At 40.7% G+C, this 20170-nt stretch overlaps 1 long non-coding RNA gene across 1 annotated transcript; it reads left to right on the forward strand.

Moving 5' to 3' along the window:
- The first annotated feature begins 903 nt into the window (after window positions 1-903).
- LOC139435896 (uncharacterized) lies at window positions 904-7999 on the forward strand. The gene is made up of 3 exons (XR_011645107.1): window positions 904-1467; window positions 2366-2563; window positions 7910-7999. It is a non-coding gene; the product is annotated as an uncharacterized lncRNA (long non-coding RNA).
- Window positions 8000-20170: the final 12171 nt, after the last annotated feature.

A 20170-nucleotide genomic window follows, 5' to 3' on the forward strand; every position in this document is an offset into this window, starting at 1 on the left:
GTGGAGGTTGTTTTCTCTCACGGGGTTTTTTCCGGAGGTTAACTGAAGGTTTAAGCTGACAGCTCCGCCAAGAGTACGGATAAAGATCGGGGAAAGATAGGGGTCTCTGCCGCCTCCCTTGCCGCGTTAAAGGGAGGCCTTCGGAAGGTGAGGGGAGATAATTGACTGCCAGACTGTGCAGATGTCTGCCGGGGACGCGGTGACAGATTTATGGAGGATTGTTGTGGGTTTCCTTCACTGCATTCAGCGTTATATAAAAGTAGGTTGGAGGATTTTCTGTCATCAATAAGTGGGTGCTGCGATACAGACTTAACTTATGCATAAAGGGGCTGGGGAAGATGGAGGTATATAAATGCCTCTGGGGATGAAAGGTCTAATGGGATGGCAGTAGAGAGGAGGTTATAAAGTCAATCTATTGGATTACCCAGTAAAAATAGAATAAGTAGTGAGTGCATGCCTTCCTTTCTCTGCTATTGAGACACTCTGGAGGTGTTCAGCAATAACAAATAATGTTTTTATGAAGCTCAGTAAATGCCTCGGTAAATATGCACTCATATCTAGTTCTCAGCCTGTTTATTGCAATAATTAAACGCGCCTTTTGAAATTGCTCTTAATGACGGGTAAGTGAAATTGCTCCTGAGTCCTGACTGCGGGAACTGATTATTCACTTTGACATTATTTATCAAGCTTTTAACCTTCAACTCGAGATGAATTGCCACACAAGTGATCGCAATAATGATGCGATGCAGCACATTGTAACTGAATATAAATCGTCCAGCAGCATGGGGATGGTGTTTAAACACACCTCAGCTGACAGTTCATTCAGTGCGTTAAGAAGAAAGATGGGAGTGTGACTGGAGACTGATGAGGAGTATAAAGGATTACTGAGATACGGTTTGTGATGCAGAAAGGATTTGACTTTCCTACAGATATACAGAATATAAAACTAGTAATGTGGGATATTATAGGGACAGATATTCTACATTTTTCACATTGTGGACAATTCCATAAATGCACTCGTACAGTTGTTCTAATTCAACTTTAAGCATGCATTTGTTGGCATCTCATGTCGAGTGAAAGAAACTAACACACTAAAATACATTCTGTCACTTCCCAGATAGTCACGTTTCGTACAGCTCTGCTTTTAGTTTCAAATCATGAGCGGAAGTATAAATAGAAGAACTGTTAGTTGAGCGGCAGCGCAAGTAGTGTGGAGTGAGATTTCAGAGCTGCTTCCTGCTGCTGTAGAAATGGCACTTTAAGAGGGATGACTGGGATCAATGCAGTGAAGTCATGGGCTATTAAAGCAAGACAATAAACAGAGACTGGAACGCTCCAGAGCTGAGGGGAAATGCACTGTGATAATTCTCTGGATTTATCACTGTGAGCGACCAACCCTTTCATATTAAAATATTATTATTGCATCTTGAAACTGGCGGTGCATCTGAGGACACGACAACAGAGATTGTGAGACTTTTTGTTTAATTTTGAAGTGTATCATGCATAGCTAGTATGGCAAAGTTGATTTCCTTTGTGTGCCTTAACGCTTGCTGCTCCCACTGAGCGACATTAGGCGCATTCACACCGCAGTACTTTTCCCACAAAGGTTCATGAGAACTCGTTTGTCGCGTTCACACCAAAAAGAGCCGGTACTAAAATTAGTTCATGAGAACCTTTTTACCCCCTTTTCAGTCCCTGCTAGAGAGCAGGGACTTTCGTGGGAGAAAAAGGTTCCTATGTCTGATTGGCTGGGCGGATTGCAAACCACGCCCCGTAAAACTCCCAAAAAGTTTTGTGAAGCCGCCATTTTATTATCCTCGCATTAGCATTATTAGCATTAGCCCAGCGCAGAAACGCAGAGAGACTAACTTATGGCAACACAAAATAAAACATGGGAGCGGTGGAGATGAGGAGGTGTCGGCGTTCTGGCGATTTACTCAGGCTTCAGTCCCCAACCAGTCCCCAACTCCGGGGACTTCCGGTCGGGGACTTTGGGCGACAGTATACGCCGTGAAGTGGTTTGCGGCCTGCCAGTAAACCCAAAGCAGAAGAAGAAGTAGTGACGTCGGCGGCTTCATTTGCCTAATCAACCCCCAGAGATTTATTCCGGTGTGAACGCGATCTGTACTTAGTTCATGAGAACTAAAGAGTTCTCATGAACTAAATTCTCATGAACCTTTGTGGGAAAAGTACTGCGGTGTGAATGCGCCTATTGGGCACTATTTCAATGCAGAAGAGCTCTGAATGAAAGTCAGCAGGTGGCCATCATACTGTAGCTCATTTCAACCAATTATACTGATGGGAAGTGCCATTCACGCTGCATCTCTACACATCTCTCCTGTCTCTCTCCATCCTCTTTGAAAAGGTTTCCGTGTCGGTTTCCGTTATCACACTCTCCGGCCAGATTGATATCTCCTGTCGTGGATGCACAACATGTAAAAGGATGAGATCAGCTGACAACAGAAAGCACAGCGGGTGTTATGGTGGAAGAAATGATGACGGCTTTTATCAGCGAGGGATTGTGTTTGCAGGCCAGATCGTCCAGAGGCATTCGAGGAAGGAGGTAGGCCACTATGTGTTACTCCTGAGAGGCAAGTGATGCGGTGAAAGCTGACATCATTGATTGGAAAGGTGCCACAGCCATGAATGGATTATGTAACAGGACGATTGTAAACTGGCCCGAGGCTAACCCGAACTCCCTCGGGACCCTCTGGTCCTGATTTGTGATGATTAGATAGTTTGCTGTTGAAAATGAAATGGCCACAAAGAGACACAAAGCAATTACAGAGAAACACAAAATGACTCCATAAGAAATCACAGCGACTACAAATTTAACCAAAACGACACATTTACAAAATGTTACTAAATGACTACAAAGACACAAAACAGTTAGAAATAGAGAGAAAGTAGAGGCTAATTTAATATTAAGAGACATACAGCATTATCAAAGAAGGGTACAGATAGACAAACAAGTTGGAAATGTACGACAAAGAAACAAAACGACTTTAAAGTTAAAAATAAGGATTACAAAGACTAACAAAGAAAACAGTAAAAGCAGATTACTACAAAGAAATAAATGACCAAAAAGACTACAAATAGACACAAAACAACTGACACCAACACCAAAAGGTACTAGAAAATGACTTCAAAAAGACAATAAATTACCAACACAACTACTATACAACAATGAAACGACTACGTAGATCCACAACATCAAATCAAGTTTTATTTATATAGCACATTTAAAAGCGATTTTTTTTTTTGTTACTACAATCACAATAAAAGACAATAATTTACAACAGAAATATAACAAATAAAAACACAGGGAATAGTCAGGTGTCATACTCCGCTCTGACTAGAAGGCCAGAGAGAAAAAGTGTGACTAAAAGAAATCAAAAGGTCCACTATGAGACTCGAAACGTCCACATAGATCCACCACGGCAGAAGAGAAACCCTGACCCTCCCCTCGGTCCCCATGGTAACCATGACCAGCAGCAGCTCCACTGGATATGAATGATTGCTCACTAAACAGGAGGCCTTATTACCATGGAGTATTTCATTTTTTCACATAAATCACCAGCTGACAGTGTTTTACTTCAGTGAGGAGCGGCTCTCGTGAGTATTTCATCAGGGCCGTGACTCCGCATGTCATTTCAGTGTAGGTTAAGCTACTGCGAAATATTGACATAGAGATGGTCACGATACAGTAATGTTGGTTAACATCCCTCGTGACTTCCTGCCCCAGTGTGCTGTGTGCATTTAATGATATGTGATAGGTGAAGGCATATGATTTTACTTCTGTGAGTGTGCAGAGAATACATCAAGTGGTTTCTGTCCAGGTTTGAATAGCATTACAGGCTTTCGCTTTATATTATTCTCCTTTTGTTGATCTTACACTGTTCAAATCCTCTTGATCTTTAAGTGACACCATATTTTCCTTTTTCTGGTACCAGTATGTAGATTTTGGAGCAAGTTTTGCAGGTAGGGTAAAAGAAGAGTTGTGTAGTTGTGTGCAAAACAAAACAGTGTTTCGTCAGTGAATCTAAAATGACTAGGTTAGCTACGTTAGCTAGCTAGCTCACAGCAAATCTCCAGTAATATCAGAAGGAGTCATGTGATCAAAAACATTTTTGTCTCCAACTTTACAATCCTGAATGTCACCAAGCGCTGCGGTCCCAGCTGTGTGCGTCACTTTTTAATGTTGCAGCGTTTTGTTTATGCAGTGCTTGTACTAAATGCTGCATGTGTTGTGAAGTTGGTGAAGGTGTTTCTGCATTTGAATGTGTTATGGCACACCTTTTTTTTTATATTTGCATTGTTTCTGCAGCTGCAGTGCGTTTCTCATAACGGAAATGTTTCGTTGTAGTGTGTTTGCACCTTTCGGCCACCGTAGTAAAGTATTAAAATAACGTGTAGCAGAAATATTAATACAGCGTTTTTCTGGTATATTCATTTTTATGTCACTTGATATATAGTATGTGTGTTAAACTTCAATGGGACAAATTGATGTTTTCCTCTTAAGCATACTGAGGTTTTTAAATGATCTTCTTCACATCCCCCGCACCAGAGCTATTTAATAGAAGAGTTACGACATCTCCGTTCACTCCAATGGACCACTTTTTTACAGCAATGGCGGATCGTGGAGCCTCTCAATCGTTCCCCGGAAGTTAGCGCCAAGGCTGGCAGAGCTGTGGAGTTGCAGCATAATACACCGTTCGTGACGGACTTTTAAAGGTAAGAAGAAGTTTAAAGATGTATATTGCGGATATTATCAGTACATCTGATTCAAATGAACATGTGTATTAAAGGATGTCAGTGGATTATCCCTAAATTAGTAGATTTAGGGAACGTTTACAGATAACAGATTAAGCTAGCATACCGAAGCAAGTTAGCAACACACGTTGAACAGCCTTTTAATTGTAAATTCCGTTCTCTCTGTCATTTCGTCCAACATGTTGAATTAGAGAAGAGGGGCTTCTAAACGGGATTGTATGCGGGGGTGGAGGGAGTTAAATATTAGATAAATATAACTTTGGTGCGTGTAAGAGTGAGTGTTTTTAGCAGAGCCATATTGTGTCCTTGTGATTATGTATAATGTTGCAGCCCAGCTGATTCTGGATTGATGGCAAAGGGAGAGGGATTTAAGTGAGAGTGAAAACACAAGGTACGTTTAATACTACTGTTTTATATAAGTAAACACCTTATCTCCCCAAGGAAATAGGTGTGCTATATAGGTGTGTACAGAGCTATTTAATAGAAGAGTTACGACACCGGAAGTCCAAAAACGGTTATCATCACGTGGTTCATGTAGACGAGGATCGTTCCCCGGAAGTTCATGGCGGGCAATGTGAATGCATTGATAACAGGAGATAGAACTACGATATTTGGTAATTATTAGTGAATAAAGGTTTCGATTTGCAATATTTATACAACAAATCGATATGTGTATGTATTTACATCAATATGTTTTCAAAAATAAAATCGAATTTGCTAATATTAAGTAATAATATTAGAATTAGTGTGAACAACTAGTTTACATGTTACTAACAGTGCCTTGGTTAAAGAGCCTCTTGCTGTTTATTTATAGCTTTGAATTCTTTCAAACCAATATTATCTTCTTAAACTTGTATGGTAGTCAGGAGCATCACTTTCTAATGTTTATTGATACATTTAGAGGGAGGGGATCTAAAGTAATGCTTTAAAATTCAGATTGGATTCATTTCTACCATTTTCTTAAATTCATGGTAGTTTCAGTAATCCCCTGGTAATCGAGGACACAAGTTATCTAAATGACTAATGTCGTCTTTATGGCTTTCAGAAAGGACAGGAGACCGACAGGATATGATGATGATGATGATGATGTTAAATGTGTTGCTTTAGGAACATCCATTGCAAATACATGGAATTCAATAAACATAGAAGAGCATATCATGCAGTTTGTCGGTGCCTTTTCCTCCGTGTTGTCCTGGTTTGCTGTGCTGCCTCCTAGTCGCCACCATGGTTTGCTGTGCTGCCTGGGGATGCTCAAATCGCTCCGAGAAAGGAGTACGAATGTACGGCTTCCCCACTGACACAGAGCGGAGGAAAAAATGGCTGGCTCAAGTCAGCAGGAGCAATTTCACGACCAACAGCAACACAATATGTGATTTATACACAAACTAGAGATGTCCCGATCCGATCACGTGATCGGGGATCGGAGCCGATCACGTGATTTTCAAAAGATCGGGGATCGGGAGAAAAAAATCGGGGATCGGGATTTTTTTTTTTTTATAATTTTTTTTTTAATTTAATGTTACAAAACAAAAATGACCATGTTCACGTCTTAAAGTCATCCTGAGGACTTAGTTTTGGTTTCAAATTACACAACATCATGTATGTGTTGCTTTCTTTGGGCTTGTTTTCATAGACCTGGTTGCTTATTTCTCTGAAATCTGGCAACAGAGTGGGCGCAGTGCCTAATAGTAGCAGTAAGCTAACGAGAGGCTACGTTCAGCTGGTGACTCGGGAGTCGGGACAGAGAAAATGTCAGGAGTTTGGAAGTATTATGAAATTGAAAGCGAAGGCAGTGTAACAGCCAGATGCAATGTTTGCAAGGCGGAGGTTCCGCGTGGTGGAAAGAACAGAGCTACGTTCAACACGACCAATCTAATACGCTACCTGAGAAACAAACACCAACAACAACACGGCGAGTACACAGCGGCCACTCAGGTAACGGCACTGAAGCAACCGACACTTTCAGAGACTTTTAAAAGGAAAGAGAAACTGCCCCAGAACAGTGAAAAGGCCAACACAATAACAGCCAAGATAGCTGAATTCATCGCGTTGGATGACCAGCCGTTATCTGTTACCTTTTTTTTCTTTTAATGCATTGCATAAAGATCGGATCGGGAAAAATCGGTATCGGCAGATTGTCAAAATCAAATGATCGGAATCGGATCGGGAGCAAAAAAAGGTGATCGGGACATCCCTAATACAAACACTGCATTTGCACTTTTTCACAAAACGAAAACCACACCATTGGGAAAGCTTAATGTTTGGTTTAATACAAAAAAACAGGGAAAGGCTTGAAAAACACTGAGAGTTGAGACTCAGGGTGCAGGGTGAGGGTCTCAGTGCAGGTATTTAGGCTCCATTGAACCCCCCTCTGGTTCTTGTGCTGAGAGAGGGAGCAACAGACAGGAGAAAGGGTTATACACACCTATATAGCACACCTATTGCCTTGGGGAGATACAGTAGTATTAAACGTACCTTGTGTTTTCACTCTCCCTTAAGTCCCTCTCCCTTTGCCATCAATCCAGAATCAGCTGGGCTGCAACATTATACAGACAGGTAATAATCAACATAATCACAAGGACACAATATGGCTCTGCTAAAAACACTCACTCTTACACGCACCAAAGTTATATTTATCTAATATTTAACTCCCTCCACCCCCGCATACAATCCTGTTTAGAAGCACCTCTTCTCTAATTCAACATGTTGGACGAAATGACAGAGAGAACGGAATTTACAATTAAAAGGCTGTTCAACGTGTGTTGCTAACTTGCTTCGGTATGCTAGCTTAATCTGTTATCTGTAAACGTTCCCTAAATCTACTAATTTAGGGATAATCCACTGACATCCTTTAATACACATGTTCATTTGAATCAGATGTACTGATAATATCCGCAATATACATCTTTAAACTTCTTCTTACCTTTAAAAGTCCGTCACGAACGGTCTATTATGCTGCAACTCCACAGCTCTGCCAGCCTTGGCGCTAACTTCCGGGGAACGATTGAGAGGCTCCACGATCCGCCATTGCTGTAAAAAAGTGGTCCATTGGAGTGAACGGAGATGTCGTAACTCTTCTATTAAATGGCTCTGGGTGTGTATAACCCTTTCTCCTGTCTGTTACTCCCTCTCTCAGCACAAGAACCAGAGGGGGGTTCAATGGAGCCTGAATACCTGCACTGAGACCCTCACCCTGCACCCTGAGTCTCAACTCTGTGTTTCAAGCCTTTCCCTGTTTTTTTGTATTAAACAAAACATTAAGCTTTCCCAATGGTGTGGTTTTCGTTTTGTGAAAAAGTGCAAATGCAGTGTTTGTATATAAATCACATATTGTGTTGCTGTTGGTCGTGAAATTGCTCCTGCTGACTTGAGCCAGCCATTTTTTCCTCCGCTCTGTGTCAGTGGGGAAGCCGTACATTCGTACTCCTTTCTCTGAGCGATTTGAGCATCCCCAGGCAGCACAGCAAACCATGGTGGCGACTAGGAGGCAGCACAGCAAACCATGGTGGCGACTAGGAGGCAGCACAGCAAACCAGGACAACACGGAGGAAAAGGCACCGACAAACTGCATGATATGCTCTTCTATGTTTATTGAATTCCATGTATTTGCAATGGATGTTCCTAAAACAACACATTTAACATCATCATCATCATATCCTGTCGGTCTCCTGTCCTTTCTGAAAGCCATAAAGACGACATTAGTCATTTAGATAACTTGTGTCCTCAGTTACCATGGGATTACTGAAGCTACCATGAATTTAAGAAAATGGTAGAAATGAATCCAATCTGAATTTGAAAGCATTACTTTAGATCCCCTCCCTCTAAATGTATCAATAAACATTAGAAAGTGATGCTCCTGACTACCATACAAGTTTAAGAAGATAATATTGGTTTGAAAGAATTCAAAGCTATAAATAAACAGCAACAGGCTCTTTAACCAAGGCACTGTTAGTAACATGCAGAGATGGGGTCGTTACTAAAAAAAAGTAATATATTACATATTACATATTACTTTAAAAAAAAGTAATATATTACACTACTTCGTTACTATCTACATAAAGTAATTCGTTACTTTACTCGTTACTTTACTCGCAGGGCCGGCCCGCCCCTCCCTACAGGCAGATCACGCAGACTGCTAAAGTTTCAAATGTTCTCTTTAGTTCAGTTTCCATTGTCGCATAAGACTGATCCAGATAGCTCCTGAATGTTTTCCTATCTGACCATGGCTGTCCTCTGTCTCCTGCTATCTGACCGTGGCTGTCCTCTGTCTCCTGCTATTTGACCGTGGCTGTCCTCTGTCTCCTGCTTTCTGACCGTGGCTGTCCTCTGTCTCCTGCTATCTGTATATTTTGCGCAGTCTATCTCTGCTCACGCTGTTGCGTCAGCGTGTTCTCCTGCGTGTTAGCCATGTGTTGCACTGGAGCCAGACTTCAGCCGAGCACGTACGAACTGCGCATGCGTGAGTGGCAATAACTCTCCTTACCAGCAGGTAGCGGTAGTGTGTATTCGTCATTCAAAACAAGCAACAACCGGAAAACAGAGAAGAAGAACTACGTGTGTGTGTGTGTGTGTGTGTGATATAAATAAACAACAGCTATGTGCGTTAGCTTCACCTAGCATGTGTTCTTTGCAGGTGTTTGTTGAGGTTTGATTATGACTGATTTTAGAAAGTAACGAAGTAACGCGTGTCGGGGCAATGTTAGTAACTGTAGTGTGATTACTGGATTATAAAAGTAGCGCGTTACACTACTCCGTTACCGACAAAGTAATATTATTACAGTAACGCGTTACACCCAACTCTGGTAACATGTAAACTAGTTGTTCACACTAATCCTAATATTATCACTTAATATTAGCAAATTCTATTTTATTTTTTAAAACATATTGATGTAAATACATACACATATCGATTTGTTGTATAAATATTGCAAATCAAAACCTTTATTCACTAATAATTACCAAAAATCGTAGTTCTATCTCCTGTTATCAATGCATTCACATTGCCCGCCATGAACTTCCGGGGAACGATCCCTCGTCTACATGAACCACGTGATGATAACCGTTTTTGGACTTCCGGTGTCGTAACTCTTCTATCTATGCCCCGCACACGTCTCCGAACAATGGGAGACCGAGCCTTCTGCTCATTCGCCCCGCGCCTCTGGAACTCCCTCCCAGATCAGCTGAGATCTGCCCCTTCCACCGAGGTCTTCAAAACCGGCCTTAAGACCCTCTTCTTTCGGCAGGCCTTCGAATAAACTTTGAGCACGGTACACCTGGAGTACTGCCATTTTTATCGCTATCTCCGACTTTTATTTTTGTACTCTATTTTATATTTTATTTTTTGATTTCTTATTATTATTACAATTATTTGTCTTTTATTATCTCAAAGCGTATCAGTAGGCTATCCCTTGTTGTGAAGCACTTCGAGATTTGTCTTGGCAGATGAGAAGCGCTATATAAATTAAATATATTATTATTATTATTATTATTATTATGTCTCCTTTTAAGTAGAAGTAGATTAGCGCAAATGGTCTTTTCTTCCACTTCTGTTAATAATCAGAAGGTGTTTTTTTGGCTATTTGTGAGTAGGTAAGGTACAGGACAGCCTGTGATTTTCTGTATGATCTGGAAAGCTTAAATTAATACAAGAAGGAAATATGTCAATTCTTGGACCTTCTCAAACTATACTTTAATTACAGTTTCCAGATATTTGAAGAAACGATAAGGATGTTGGTGTGCTTCTGAATTGAGTCACACAGTTAGAGAGACAATGGTCCTTCTGAGTTATCAATAGATGCATTCATTCTAAGTGAGCTGACTTCGAAGTGGAAGGAAGTTCAGAGGAAGGCCTTAGGGTATGGGAACAGTTAACCTTTGTTAGTTACTAATCCAAAAGATGTCATAAGACAAGGACGTTTAAACCTATAACAAGCATAGCTTTCAGAGAGGAAAGCAGGTGACATTTGTGTGAGAAGCTGCATGATGAAATGAGTGTGCGTTAAAACCATAGACTGTATATATAAATGGACGTAGGGTCCGTGACGTCACCCATAGGATTCTGCAGAGTTGCCGTGAAGCCCTTAGTAGGCGGAGTCGGCCACTAACGGCTCGACAGTGACGCCAGAGTCTAACTCCCGCCTGCTCCAAATAAGGGCAAAGAGGCGGTGCGGAGGCGGGACAGGGCGGGACCTGCTGCCACCGAGCGTGACGTTCCAGACCTAGCTCAGGCTAAGAAGCTAAGCTAACATGCTCTCAGTAATAACTTATAAGCTAACAACCTATGCTAACAACCCAGCTTGCGGTCACTGCTCCTCGTTCCCGGCATATTCTGAAGGTAAGATACCCTGTAACTTTACAAAACTTGTCCTTTTGATTTAAATGTTCTTGAACCTACACAATACAATTGTTTTTTAAGTGCTTCACCGTTTTTCAAATATAAATGTCATTTAACTAAACTTTGTAAACTAGCAGAGAGATGGCTAGTGTTGCGTGAATTAAATGTGATTAATGAAATATGACTGTAGAAAAAGAAAGGTGCTTTTATATTGATTAATTCTTTTACATTTATTTCAGCATTAAGCAAAAAGAAGATTGCAATCTCCTCCACGCCAAACTGCACAACCTGTAAGTTGATGGTCCTGGCTTACTTTACATGACTTCAGATGGTTGACATTACACACAAACATACTATACATATACATGTGTGCACAATTGTAGATAAACAGCACACAGTATATAAATATATATATATAAACTGTTTGCTGTTAATCTGTTTTTTGAGGTTTTGCTCTCTTGTTACTTTTAACCATACAGGTGTGATTTCATAGTTATTTTGCATGTTATTGTCAAAGGAACAAAATGAGCAACCCTTTATACTTGATTTGATATTCCGCATGATCTGAAGCATTTGTTGCTCTCATTTATTTTCCTCCCATAGTGACTGTATGGATAATCGGAGACAGCTATGTCCGGCGTGGAGCCCAGAGAGCTACAGAGACCATCGGCAGCAACCTTGGCCTCGACCTGAGGGTGTGCTGGTTCGGTTGGGGTGGACTGCGCTGGAGAGGTGTCCTCCCTTTCTTTTCCTACTCCCTGCGAGGAAGAGCAGTCCCGGATGTCCTCGTCATCCACTGTGGCGGCAATCACTTTGGGGATGTGCCCAGTGTTCAGTTGCTGAACCAGATGAAGGAGGACCTGCACCAGCTTCACCATCGGCACCCTGGCTTGAAGATCATGCTCTCCCAGAGGCGCCGGTGGAGGGCTGGTGCAAATCCTGTCAAAATTGACAAGGCCCGGAAGTTTGTTAACAGTGTTATGGCTACTTTTGTTCATAGCCTAAATGGTGCCATTGTTGACCACTCCAACATTAGACATGACAGTCCTGGGCTGTTTTTGCGAGATGGAGTTAATTTCACCCCTTGGAGAAATTATATATTTTTTAAGTCACTAGCCAATTGCCTGAAAGACCACCCCCAAAGACTGTGAACTGCTAAAATGTCAGTATCACTGTTTTTGGATTTGGCCTTTAGAGTATGTATTCTAAGGCCCTTGCTAAGCCCAGACTGTCATGGCTAATGTTGAGTTAGACATTACATCTGTAGCCATAACACTGTTAACATGGCTGCTCTTCCTCTTCCCCACATCCCACCCCCCCTCTTCCCCACATCCCACCCCCCCTCTTCCCCCAATGGACTCTGCAGCTCTCCAGGCCCATGCTGGGCATGGCTGTCTGTCAAACCTTTTATTTTGTATTTGTTATGATGTTTTTTGTTATTTTATTTGTTAAAATAATTCTGTATTTATGTAAATATTGAAAATAAATTACATTCATATTTTCACTTCTTTTGTCTACTGCTTACTGAAAATGTTAGCTATCACATCCAAATGGGACTATCAAATGAAAGGATACGCTTACCATACAATACAGAAAACATTACACATTAAGGCTCAAATCTTTTCCCAAGCCGGAGCGGTCTGAAAAGAGTCCCAAGTTTAAAAACACAAATCTTGACAATGAATACTACGCTGTCATTTATCATGACAATGCAAACAACAGGAAGGTCTCCCCTAGTCCCATGTATGTTGGCATCAATGTCATAAGCCTACCATAGAATGTAATTATGAAGTGCAATACCCACAATCCCTACAGGGTCGCAACGTCACAGAAGATAATACCTTTGAGAGAGTTTCTAAATTGTTCAGTATGCAGATAAATATTTGTTTTACAATAGAAAATTTTTTCTCCATAAATGTTCCCACATGTTGTGAGCATCTACTTTACATCTTTTGTCAACAAATAAAAAACATCTTAATTTCCTTTACGACAACATTTAGTTTATAACACCACTACATTAACAATAAGCATAGGAAAATGATAACTGTCAACATTTAAGATTGTGCTTTTACTCTTTATTTAATCAGATCTATTTCACATTGAAAGTTACATCTTGCATTTTATGAAAAGTAAAGGTTTCAAATCATTTTATGACTTAAGTACACTAGAAAATAAATTAAAGATGTGCAACAACTGTATCAGTAATTAAAATGATATAACTTATGTACAGGGTTGGGAGGGCTACTTGCCAAAAACACAACCAGTAACTTCATGTGAGTATCAAGATATAAAAGTAATGTAACCTGATAACTTTATTTTTCTTTTGGATTACCTCAATATCAAATGCAATGCAAATAAACACAGGAGAGAAGAAATATTAATATGATGTGTTTACTGAAATGTATAATATAATACCATAAAGCAGATTCAGGCAGTAGGTGTCGGATTCACAATGAAAGTATTATCCTACAGAACAGTACCGCTTCAGAGAAGAGATACAATTTGATAATTTTACAACAAGCACTATCTGCTCTTTTTAGGTTTTGAATAAGATTGTAATCCTGAGTTTCCCTATTATTAGAAAAGTCAAACTAATGCGATTACATCTTTTCCTATGTAACTAAGGATTACACTTCCCTTTTTCTCTATACGATCTTGATTCGTGTTCGATGTAATCCATTACTGCCTAAGCCAATACAAGTCATCACTTTTGGAAAATGGTCTCAAGTTATAAATGATGCCTTCAATGTCTTTCACGTGGAGAAGACATCCCATTGGCCGAGGCGTTGCAACTTCCCTCAAGCGTCCTACATGAAAGAAAGATCACATGTTAGAAATGTGTGCACAAACTATTCAGTATGACCCGTCTTGGTTTAAAGCCCAAGTGTAAGAGTGAACAGAGGCGGAGTCTGTGTGTTGGCTGCTGCTCCCCAAACCAACATCCTCACAAGCATTGGCTGTTGGAATGTCATTACGCTCCACATGTGGAACAACAAAGGCTTCTTCAGGCGTGCCTTGTATCATAATGATATTGCTCTGATCAGCAGCAAGACTGTTTTCACCACTACCATGGTCGACATCTGCAACCTCCTCCTCCTTGCTGTCAACAGTCGAACTAGGAGTGTCACTGACCTCGTCATTGTTACTCACCTGCTTCTCCTTCCTTTGGTGAAATAGAAAATGGTGGGCACGGCAGTGTTTTTCAGGCATCTCCTTCCCTAATAAAAATAATAAACAAAAACACATAAAATAACTTTTTGAGGTCTGTAGATATTCAACTTTCTTTTGAATAATGTTGTTTTAAATGTAAGAGTGCATTATAAAAGACAATAGAGGGCCAACATGTTAACTATTCAGTTAATCTTTTCAACAATTACGTGTTTCCAAGATTCAGATTCAAAGGATTGATGTCATAGCACATAGGCTACAGTGTAGGAATGGCAATGCAAATCATCTGTCCCGAGCTCCTCCAACAATGCAACAGTTATATAAGACATAAAACAATAAAATAAATTCAAAATTAAATTAAGAATAATAAATTAGTGCAGGCAGAAATCTATATACACGTAAATATAATAAGACATATGCAAGAACAGAATGTAAAGATAAATATTGTATAGTAAAATTAAATCATTTTTTTTTTACAGTGATAGCTGTTAAGATAAATAAGTTATAAGATGACAACAGATGAATGAATGTTGCTATTAAAATAACGTAAAAAAGGTAATATAATTCATCTGTTTTTAACATAGAGTATGTGGGGGAAATGGCAATTCTCTATCTATGATAAAGAGTCTTTGCATACATTCAAGAGAAATGTGATGGTTTGCAAAAAAAATTCGATTTTTATGTTTCTATACTTAACTGGCAAAATCTTAATTTGGCCTTTAATCAAAAGAACATTACTCATCACTGATGTGCAAGCTGTGCCATAGCAATTATTTAGCATTGTATGATGTATAACATGTATTTAATTAGTAACAACAATTTACACTCACAAATGGAACCAAGTTATTATTATTTTTTAAAAGGATCTGTACCCATGAGTCCGTGCTGAAGGGATGACTCTCAAAGTGTGCACTGCACAGGCGAGAAGAAACGTTGGGGGTCCATGTATTCCTCCGGATGTTCAGCACCCACTGGTCCAGCCTGTCTGGATCACCGAAAGGAAACCTTTATTCAAAAATACATGAAAACCGACCCAAAGACAACAGGAGGGTTAATGCCATATTCACTTAATAACGCATGAACAACTTTTACAGATATTTCTATATAGTCTGTGTTGGTAAATGTAATCTAGGTTGCACATTTCCTGCTGAAATACATGCCTGCCAAGTTACTGCGTGGCACTTTGGTTTTGATAAAACAGTGTAGTTCCACTATATAAGCGTTACATTCATAATCAAACGAGACAATATGCAAGATAAATAGCTATTTGTTGTTATTCTTAATGCTTGTCATTCACACGTTAAGAAAATAAAATAAGTACCGATACATAGCAGAACAATTGTGGCGATGTTCAGCTTAATAAGCCTTGTTCAACATCATTTCTTTAGCTAATACTATAGCGGGCTGCAGGCGAACCAAGTCCGCGTTTCGCTGCATTCCTTGATCTCCAGTTATAACGCCGGGCTCCGCCGCTGGCCGAAGCTAACGGAGCCGCAAAGGGCTAGCTACGGCTCCGGTTAGCTTCGGCGGCGGACTCCGGCGGCCACCACTGGGATAATTGGGTCCTCTATTAACATTTGCTCCCATTTAGCATTATGGGTGTCATAGCCATAGACTATAAAAGTCTTACCCAAGGCTGAATCATAAACTAAACTGTATATATATATACACATGTATAAAGGGGTACGTCCTTAGCTGGCTAATAAGCTGCATAACAAGCTAAGCTAACAAGCACACAAACACCTGCTAACGGGGTTAACATGTATAATATTATCATTTTACTCACCGAAAAAAGCTGAGAGTAGACTTCTTGGAAGTTCTGTTAGTACATTCAAGCGCACAGCACGACATCTTAATTGTCTGGTATATCACCACGAACACGGCTAAAGCTAAAGGGTCAAGTACAGTACTATGACTAACTAACGTTGTAGCCTCTATGGTTGTAGCCTAGCAGAGTGGACAAGTTGCTGTTAGCTGACAGTGAGGCATGTACGTGTCCATCAACGTGACCACGCCCTAATTAATGCAACAACTTTAAGACCTAATATGAATAAAAGGGTCGTGTTAGAAAACAATTCACTCACAGATCCATAATCATGAAGGTGGAATCTAACTATATCGATAATAAAAATGTATGGAGCCAGGGACAGAAACATGCTTTTTTCTGCTGTAAAGTTGGGCATTTTAACATGGGGGTCTATGGAAATTGCTCCTTTCTGCAGCCATCGCCTATCGGCCAATATATGAACTGCAGTGTGTGGCACTTCCGTATTGGCTTCCCGGCTGTTCCCCAGAGTTTGCCGCTTGGTTAAAACCTGCTGTAAAGTTCTACTATATGGAACACATGGCTATAATTACTGCTCAACTATACCTGTGTTTGCGTTTTATTGATTTCTATCTGTTTTATTCTTTCATGTTATGAGTACTAAATTGCCACCACATTTTGGAGTAGTTGGCTTAAACAGATGTGTGTGCGTTAAAGGGGAAAGGGTGTGCGTTCTGTCATGACTCCAAAGCATGACTGTGGGACTGCCTGAGGGCAGAGACACACACACACACACACACACACACACACACACACACACACACACACACACACACACACACACACACACACACACACACACACACACACACACACACACACACACACACACACACACACACACACACACACACACACACACACACACACACACACACGCACGCTGTAAGGAGATGGGGCGAAACAGATGGAATCAACAACTGCTGACTCACGGTCTAGGGCTCGCCCAGAAGTGAAACTGGCCAATGGAGAACTGCCAACTCACTGGCTAGCTCGCCCAGAAGTGAAATCGCCAATAATAAATAGCTAGGGAGGAGCAACCAACACAACTCCTCCCACAGAATTTGTATTTAAGCTATAACATTCTCATGCTCGGTGCTCTTTTCCTGACTGGCTGTCGTGGTACGTATATCGCACGGTATAGGAATTGAGCCCGGAGCGCTCTGTATTTTGTACTATTGCAGAGTGCTCTGTATTGTATTGTTGCTTTTACCATTAAAACAGATTATTGTTTAACCTCTATCCTGGTGCTTTGAGTTCCTTCTTTTGTAAAATTGACTAGCTCATCAGTCATCAAGGGACGCGCGGAGCAGAGGTGAACCTTCCACCACCGCCATTGGGTGGTGCTCCAACAGTAGATATGTCACAAAGATCAGTATCAACCAGAATGTTTAGAGAAGTCAGCCAGAGCCAGTATGTGTTACTGTTGAGAAGCAAGTGGTGTGCTGAAAGCTTAAATCATTCATTCGACTCAAACTTCGATTAAATGTCAAACAGTTTTAGCTTAAGTGATTACGCTGACTCTTCTTTTTCACTTGCAAATCCTCCTTTTGTCTGCGCAGACACACATCCAATGACATTTAGGGCCTTCTGCCAAACTACAGACAAAGACCTGCAGGGTTTTTAAGAGGAAAGGTTGACTGGGGCAGCACGAAATCCTATTTTATTGACATTAGTGTTTTACTATGTTTGCCTGTGAGTCAGCAGAAAGGGAAATGGCTGGCATTTTTAGAAAAGATTAAATATGATTTTCTCAATAACTCAAGTTTATCTGTCATACTGAGAAAAACACACCCACTCAGCAGGACTACAAAGCATTGTTCATTCTTGGCACCATTACACTAGGGACTCGGTTCCTATAGGAGTGCATTGTTATTGTGTGATTTTAGGATGAAAGTCATTTGGAAAATCGGTTCATTAAGAGTGTATTAAAGAGGACACCAAATGTTACAGAGGGCTGGATGCTTCAGGAGTTTCTGTGATTCTCTATTAAAGCAGTCGTATTGCGCTTCTGCCCTAGAGGTCACCAGAAGTTGAACGAAAGGTCAGCTGTGTCCGATGGAGTGGGGCGGCGGACGGATGAAAAGGCCACGTAGGATTTGACCTTTCCTTCTGAGCATCATCAGTTATTGTGGGGGGAACGAACGCCTCATTCAGAGTTGGTTCAGGTCTGTGGGGTTGTGCTGTTACGGGAGAATGAACACACTCATACAGTTTCTCTGCAGCTGCTTTTAAAATGACTTTTCACACTAAATTGCCTCACTTGTAGTTTCCCACACTGAGTGATGATTGAAGGGTTCGCCGTCCTGTAATGACTTGACGCGTGGAGTATAACCTTGAGGGGATTGCTTACCAGATTTCTTAAGGATCCTAGGGGATCATTTGTAATGCATCCTTCTGACTGGTTATGTTAGATTGCCGCTGTTGTTTATAGCTTATGGGGCGCTTGTTTGATAGAGAGTGACGTGCAGTGAAGGAAGACTTAATGATGAAGTTATGTAATCACCTTATCATCAATCAAACCTCTCTTGTGGATGATAGATATATACAGTGTCGGGAGAGATACGTATAAGTATCTATATATATATACATCCGTTATAATGTAAGACAACAGAACAATGTGACCTTAGAAGAAACCAAGATATTTAATATCAAAACCTGTTCATATACATGTTATTCATCCAGGTTTGTTTATCGTTCTTTTTAAACAATATTTACTATAATTCTCTTACACATTTAAAATTGTTTAGATGCAGAAAAGTAGGTCTGTAATCGATGAGCCAATCCTATAATTAGCCATTACTCTCAGCTTTAATCAGAGGAAAAACACTCTGACTTTATGAACAGAATGTCATCCTGTTAGTTCTACAGAGTGAATGCCCACATGATTTGGCCTTTTACCCCCTTTGTGTTCATTCATGCACTCAGACACTTGGAAGGAGGCTGAACCAACCAAATCAACAGTGACCGCAGCCTCAATCAGGCTTTAATCAATAGAGTTAGATTGTAATGGCAGTTGGAGCGTTTTGGTTCTCAAGAATGTGACTCAACATCTTGATGGGCTTACAGGCAGAGCTTTGATTTAATAGAGATCGAGAGAGGCATACTTTGAGTCTTTAGGCGCTGTCACACCAGAGTACTTTTCCCAGGAATAGTTCAGAGAGTTCTTGGGATTTTGCGTTCACACCAAAAAGATCTGGAACTAGAACTTTTTTTGGCAAACCTTTTCACCCTTTTTCAGTCCCTGCTAGAGAGGTGGTACTTTCCTGGGAGAAAAAGGTTCCCATTTCTTATTGTCTGGGCAAATTGCAAACCATGCCCCGTAAGGCAAGGCAAGGCAAGTTTATTTATATAGCACTTTTCAACACAGGGCAATTCAAAGTGCTTTACAAAAAATGAAAGACATTAAGCATTAAAAAAGAAAAGCTAATAAAATAAACATTAAAAGAAAAAATACATGGATAAAAGTTACAGTGCAGTTTAAGATGTGAATAGTTCAATTAAAAGCAGCGACAAAAAGAAAAGTCTTCAGCTTGGATTTAAAAGTAGTCTGAGTTGCAGCGGACCTGCAGGTTTCTGGGAGTTTGTTCCAGATATTTGGAGCATAATAACTGAACGCTGCTTCTCCATGTTTAGTTCTGACTCTGGGGACAGAAAGCTGACCCGTCCCTGAAGACCTGAGAGATCTGGATGGTTCATAGTTTAGCAGGAGGTCAGTAATGTATTTTGGGCCTAAACCATTCAGTGCTTTATAAACCAGCAGCAGTATTTTGAAATCTATTCTTTGACACACAGGAAGCCAGTGTAAAGACTTCAGAACTGGAGTGATGTGATCCACTTTCTTACGGCCCGTCTACACTACAGAGTCGACAGCGTCGAAAACTCCAATCTGCCCATTCACTTTCAATGGGGTGACGTCACGTAGCCTCGCTTTTTCGCCGAACTGAATTGTGGGTAGCAGAGCGGTCCGTCTCCGCCGTCTCCGGCGTCAGAAGTTGAACAATGTTCAACTTCTGACGCCGGAGACGCCGGAGTAGCCAGCGCCAGCCAATCAAATCCCGTTTCCCAAA

This window comes from Pseudochaenichthys georgianus, chromosome 20, assembly GCF_902827115.2.
Source record: "Pseudochaenichthys georgianus chromosome 20, fPseGeo1.2, whole genome shotgun sequence".
NCBI lineage: Eukaryota > Metazoa > Chordata > Actinopteri > Perciformes > Channichthyidae > Pseudochaenichthys > Pseudochaenichthys georgianus.